The sequence below is a fragment of the Prinia subflava genome, chromosome 2, assembly GCF_021018805.1.
Source record: "Prinia subflava isolate CZ2003 ecotype Zambia chromosome 2, Cam_Psub_1.2, whole genome shotgun sequence".
NCBI classification, from domain to species: domain Eukaryota; kingdom Metazoa; phylum Chordata; class Aves; order Passeriformes; family Cisticolidae; genus Prinia; species Prinia subflava.
This window is the reverse complement of record NC_086248.1, coordinates 32064362-32070346: the sequence shown is the minus strand read 5'-3', so window position 1 is coordinate 32070346 and position 5985 is coordinate 32064362. Positions and strand designations below refer to the sequence as shown.

The 5985-nt window shown below is 38.3% G+C and overlaps 1 long non-coding RNA gene across 1 annotated transcript; it reads right to left on the bottom strand.

Moving 5' to 3' along the window:
• Window positions 1-3016: 3016 nt before the first annotated feature.
• Window positions 3017-5692, bottom strand: LOC134547704 (uncharacterized). Its single transcript, XR_010079561.1, has 3 exons — window positions 5571-5692; window positions 5432-5479; window positions 3017-4811 (listed from the first exon to the last, which is right to left on the bottom strand). It is a non-coding gene; the product is annotated as an uncharacterized LOC134547704 (long non-coding RNA).
• Window positions 5693-5985: the final 293 nt, after the last annotated feature.

Below are 5985 nucleotides of genomic sequence, written 5' to 3'. Positions count from 1 at the left end.
ATTTCTTCACTAATTCTATTTTTTTGTATCAGCCATTAATACTATTATAATTTGATTTTTACCATTTTTACCATCTCTGAATTTTTATAAACAGCTCAAATAAAATCTGCAGATTCTTTGATACTTTCCTCACATTTAAATTAAATCTAAACTGAAAAAACTGGCTGTTTACTGAAGTATTATATAAAATTTCATGCCTCCAAGGCTTTTGTTTAAATCTAGCTTTCACCTACAGCAATTAAAATAAATTGCTGATAGGAAGGAGAGCTTTGTCAGTTATATCAGTGGTGGCAGTGAGAGGAACAGTTTAAAAAATATATCCCCACTTTTCAGTTCAGTGTGGGCATTTGTACGCTCTTGTGTCAAACAGTCCTTCTTTGTAATTTTGGGTGTAGATATTAGGAGCCTGACTGATTTGCATGTGTGTATTAGAGCACGTGTGTGGATAAGTGTGGATGTGTGTGTGAATACACAATCACATCCAGACAGTTGTTCTGCATTTTCTGAGATGAATGCTTTTTTTCTGTTTTTTATGTTGTTGTTGTTGTTTTGCAACATGCTGAAAACCTTTACTCTGATGCACGGAACTGGCATTCTGCTTAGAGTTGTACGTGTCTGGCACAAGTCTGCCGAGCTGGAAAACTGTATTTTGCAATTCCATTGAGATTTTGCCAACAAAGGTCTGACTCATACTAATTGATAATATACACTCTGAAATCTTTGTCAGTTGAACATTTTTACAGTAATAATCTTCTTGCAGGAGTAATCAACATAGTCATGTTGTTTCAGAGAGCAGTACAGAGGAGCCACTGGAAAAAGCAAAAGATATGGAAGTATTTGACTGAAGAGCTACTTTTCCTCATTTCAGTAAATGGTCCCTATGCTAACCCAGCTCTGTCACCAAACAGCTCAAACCTCTCCATCCACAAAACACAAAGTGAAAGGGAGAGTTGGTCTCCTAAGGATTTTAAGGAGAAATGGTAGGGCTTTTTATTGTTTTGTCATGTTTTTTTCCCCTGCTTTTGTCTCCTGTCACAGAGAAAGCCTTTGTCTTTTTCTTCCACTCCAAAATTCTTTGTTCATAAGCAGGAAAAAAAGGTTGATCTAAATGTTCTAAGAGACATGCTTTTATACTTGTTTCAGGTTTAAGAAGAAAAAACAATGCCTGATCAGGGCTTCCACTTCAGTGAAACATATTTTTCACTGACTTTTAAAACTGTGACATCAGTCAAAACAGCTCCATCATGAAAAAATAAGGTACAGAAAGTGTATTTGTAAAAAAAAGTAACTGGTAGTGCTGGAAAGAAAGAAAGAAACTTTTTCTTTTCTCCATAAAGAGCTTAAAATCCATTCAATAAACTGGAAGGTCTTCAAAATCACATTCTGGGAAATGTATTTTTTTTTAAAAATCAATTATTTCATATTTGCAAATATCTTTCTATTCAAATATAACTTTAACATTAAAAAATCAAAGAATAATGACAGACAAAAAACGGAGAAAGTTTAATAAATTTGGCACTAAACAAGAACTTCATACTGGACACTGACAGATTTTTTTGTTCCACTGATTACCATTCTCTTCTTCTGCACAGGTTATGAATGAGAAGAATTTGCTCAGTGGTTCACTTATTTATTAGGAAGCACTTCACATAATGAGAGCGCAGTTCTTCTATGCTAGATGGCTTTTAATTGGACCTATACTCACTGGAATTTTTTATCTAATATTACTTTAAATGTGCTGAGATATAAGTAATATGATTTTCAAACCCCTTTGTACTTAGAGACATAAATATACTTCCAGCAATTATCTTTGAGAAATATACACATTTTGCTTATATTTTTCCTGGTTTTGTCTTTAATTTTGCTCAGGTAATGGTAGTATTTTTTTTATTATTATTAATTTTCAAAAATCAGTATTAGTAGTCCTTTTGAATTAACTTAGTTTGCACTTGACCTATTGGCAAAATGGTTCTCAGTGGTTTAGAGAAGTATTTCACAAGCTTCTAATGATGTTTCTTCATCACTGAGAAAGCTCTTTGTATTGCTCTTGCATCTTATAATCTGCAACATTTGAAATATTAGGCCCAAGTACTGGGAGGACCATGTGCAGATGTTTCCTTATTTAGAGCAACTTAAATTTTATGCTTGCCAAAAATGGTTCTGTTAATGCTAAAATAATTTTGGTGCACATTAAGGTCAAGCTCTGTCTCTGCAAACTCTTGAGACCTGGCAGTGACACATGCAGTTAGCGTTAGCCAGCTGATGTCCCTGTAGGTGCAGGACAGACACCTTTGGAGAGTGGTGACATCCACCCAGAGAAATCTTGGCCAGCTGTTCCTGTCTCCTTCCATTATCTGGAAAAAGAATCGAGTAGTCTCTGTATTTCTAACCTCTAGAAAGCGGAGGGTAGGTGAGAGGAGTTGCAGCCTCAGTGCGGACGCTTTTCTGCAGCCCCTGGGCGCTGGCGTGGCGGTGCCGCAGAGCAGCAGCTGCACCGAGCGGGCACAGCAGGGCTGGGGAAGAGCTGCAGCTGAGTCACAGGGGGGATGCTGGGCACGGACCTGGGGACACGGACGCTGCATCACCCTGCTGTATCACCAGAACTGGTGGGTGAGGGAGGAAAGGACAATGACGCATGTTTTCCTGCACAGCCTGACAGAGAACCCGAAATTGCTGTTATTGGCACTCAAGATACCTCCAAGATACCTAAGCAAATAACATTTAAAATGCCCTGCTATAATATGTCCCGTGTGTCTCTCACTTCCAGAGTACACATTAGGACAAAAGTTCATTTTCTTTCACTGAAAACTCATGATGCATTCGGGATAAAGTAGTGCATACTAAGATTTCGTTAAATAACTAAGAATTCACTGCCAGAGCTAAAGTAATTATTCAAGAGTTGAGCTCTCATAAAAGGGTTTTTCTTGCCTTTAAATCTTCTTTTAATGATGTGTTTTTCATTTAGTTATAAGGAAATTACTTGAATTGTCTCAATAAAAGTTTAAGCAGTCTTTATTCTGTAACTAAAAACATGCACAAGAACAAATAATTTCAAAGATATATATCAAGTATATGCAAACTCTACAGAATCATTTCTTTTGAAGCAATTTTGTGAAACCACTTACAATCCTGTAGTGAGATATGAGTCTTATAAACTGAAGAGGAAAAATGAATTTAAAATAGAGAACAAACTTAATTTGTGCTTGTTTGTGAACATTTATTACTAAAAGATATTAAAACAGAATTCTTAATGTTCACAGCTGACTCACTCTTCCTTACCACTTCCAACATTGCAGTAATGGAGACAATTTTCTGAAAAAATATATATATTTTTTGAATTATTTGTATGAATATAGAGGAAAATTATTTACTCAGTCATAGGGTGGAGAGCAGGGTGGTCATCTCTATGTAGGCTCATGTACCTTACCAGTGCCTTATGGAGAAATCTTGGCCAACTGTAGCATTGTAGCTCTGTCTGTAGCTCCCCAAACAATGGGAAGTATGCATACATGCCCTGCAACATAGCACTGAGATGGTCAGGACTTCCTGCTGTGGAGGAAAGTCTTCACACAAACTCACAGAAAGGCAGCCAAAAAAAGCCTGAGCACCAGATATTTTTAAATTATTGGGAGACCTAGGATTCATTGGTAATAGGCAAAGGAGGGATGTTTGAAGTTTTTTGTTGCTTTATTGGGCATAACTTGTTTGGATTAGCCCAACACAATAGCACAAACCACAAACCCAATACACTGTGTTAAAGCCTGAAGATTTTTGTTGTACTGAACTGTGAGAGTTCTCAGACAGAAAACAGAAGAAACCAGAAGTGTCAGCAGTGCACAGGCCAGTGTAACAGCAGTGGATGGGTACCTGTGCTGGGCAGCAGCCCTCACTTGCTCCCGTTCCTCAGGTGAGTACGGGACAGTCCAGTGTCTTCCTGTGCCAAAAGTGCTTTTGAACTCTGGAGCAAGTTACACTTGGAGGCAGATGGGCATGAGTGGCACCTACAGAGAGCATATAGTGCAGGCTCTCTGGTCATCCCTGCTGTAGTCCTGGTCTTGATGGGGTCTTTGGCAGCCACATCAAACCACTTTTTGGTCTACTACACATATGAGCAATGGCTGTGTCAGTTCCATCCTGGATAAATCTCTCCAGCAAATGCTCAGCTTACCCCAAGACCTTGCTTTTTCCAAGGAAGAGAACATTCTCCATGGCTGTTCACCCAGGACCATCTGTCGCATCTCTGCAGCCTCAGACACGTCTGTGATGTTGGTGATGCTGCACATGTGTCCAGCTGCCCCGTGTGCTGCCCTGTGCTGCCCTGTGGCCCTCTTCCTGAATCATCTCTGTGTCTTTGTGAGTATAGCCAGCTTCATTCTCAGGTATGACTCTCCCTCACAAAAAAGAATACAGAGGCAGGAGTTTAATCTCTTTGTGTTGTAAAATTAGGACAGGCATAGGTGATCTGTTAGGTGCTACCAGGAGGTGAACAAAGTAAAATGTAGGAGTAATGACCATTTCATACTTTTGAGTCTAATTCTTGCCTTGAGCCGACATGTGAGCAATAATTATACTCTCTGGTGAGCTGCTCTATGGACACGAGTAATTACAGTCCTTGATAACAAAAATGTGTATCTCATTATAATGAAGCACAGAGGTAAACAAAAATAAATGGACTAGAACTAAATGTTCAGAGTGCTTGGCTTTAGACTGTCACCAGAAGTTTTACATTCAAAGGAAATCTGCACGTAGAATTCTGGCCTTATAAGTGGAGCTTATGTGAAGAGTAGTTGTGAGAGATATTTGTCCAGTACCTGAAAAGAAAATGGTTATTCAACTGAAATATTTAATTTGGTAGTAACCAAAGTAAAAATTTTGCAGAGATACACAGCTTCTAAAGTTAAAATACAATTCTCTGCTCATGTTTCTGTGGTAACTATCTCAGTAACACTAAATAATTTAGCATTCCAGCCCCATTTCATTAAAACCCTAGAGTACTTACAAAGAATAAGTATAAAAGTATGAAATTCATGTGACTAATTGTAGTAATTGTATTGACTCTTAAGAGTCAATGCAGATCTAGGGAGTAACTCAATTCATCCTAGAATAGATGTCTTAAAATTACTGTGGATATATGTATTTAATCAAAAGAATATAGCCTACAAATATACAAAGTTTAGGCTTAGATATCTGATCTCCTTGTGTTCAGATTTCATTACAGTAAACCTGCTGTGAAACTTTCTAGGTATCCACAAAATGTATAAAGCTTACTATGCAAAATGGTGCAGTGGAAACCCATGCTGGCCATCCAACTTTCAAGACAGATTTGGTGATCAGTAAGTTACATTCAGTCTGATTCTGCTACTACTGTTGGGAAATTGACTACATGGCTAGATAAATTCATGTCATTTCCAGCATTTCAGTGTTTCCATACCTGAAAGAACATAGCGCTGAAACATGCGTGGTGGAAATCCTGGTTCCACTGAAAGAGAAAAGGGAAGATTTCTTTGATTTCTTTGACTTCAGAAATGCCAGTATTTCACCCAAGGATAAGGATGGTTATGCCATGTCACCTCAGGCATTCACAGGAAATGGAGAGAGTTCCTCAAACTGCAGAAGAAAAATCAAACCATCCTCTCCTTGTCTGGCAGGCTCCTCATTGCATGTTCCATCAAGGCACCTGCAGGCAACTCTGCAGTAGGGCACAGGTTGTCTTGTGTTTGAAAGGTGAACAATGAAACGAGTGCTGGAGTTCAGCAATGACTCACACCTGGCAGTGCATTTTCCTGGCACTTTTCAGTGGCACTGCCCTGCTCTGCTCCACAAAATCATTTTAAATGATGTGGGAGATATTTTGTATGGAAAAGCAAATCATGCTGTATGGGACTCAAAAGGATCTTATTATTTCATCCCTTATTCAAATTACTCTTTAGATCAAGATTGCATTAATGCTCATAATTAATTTGGTCTTACATAATGCATGTAACC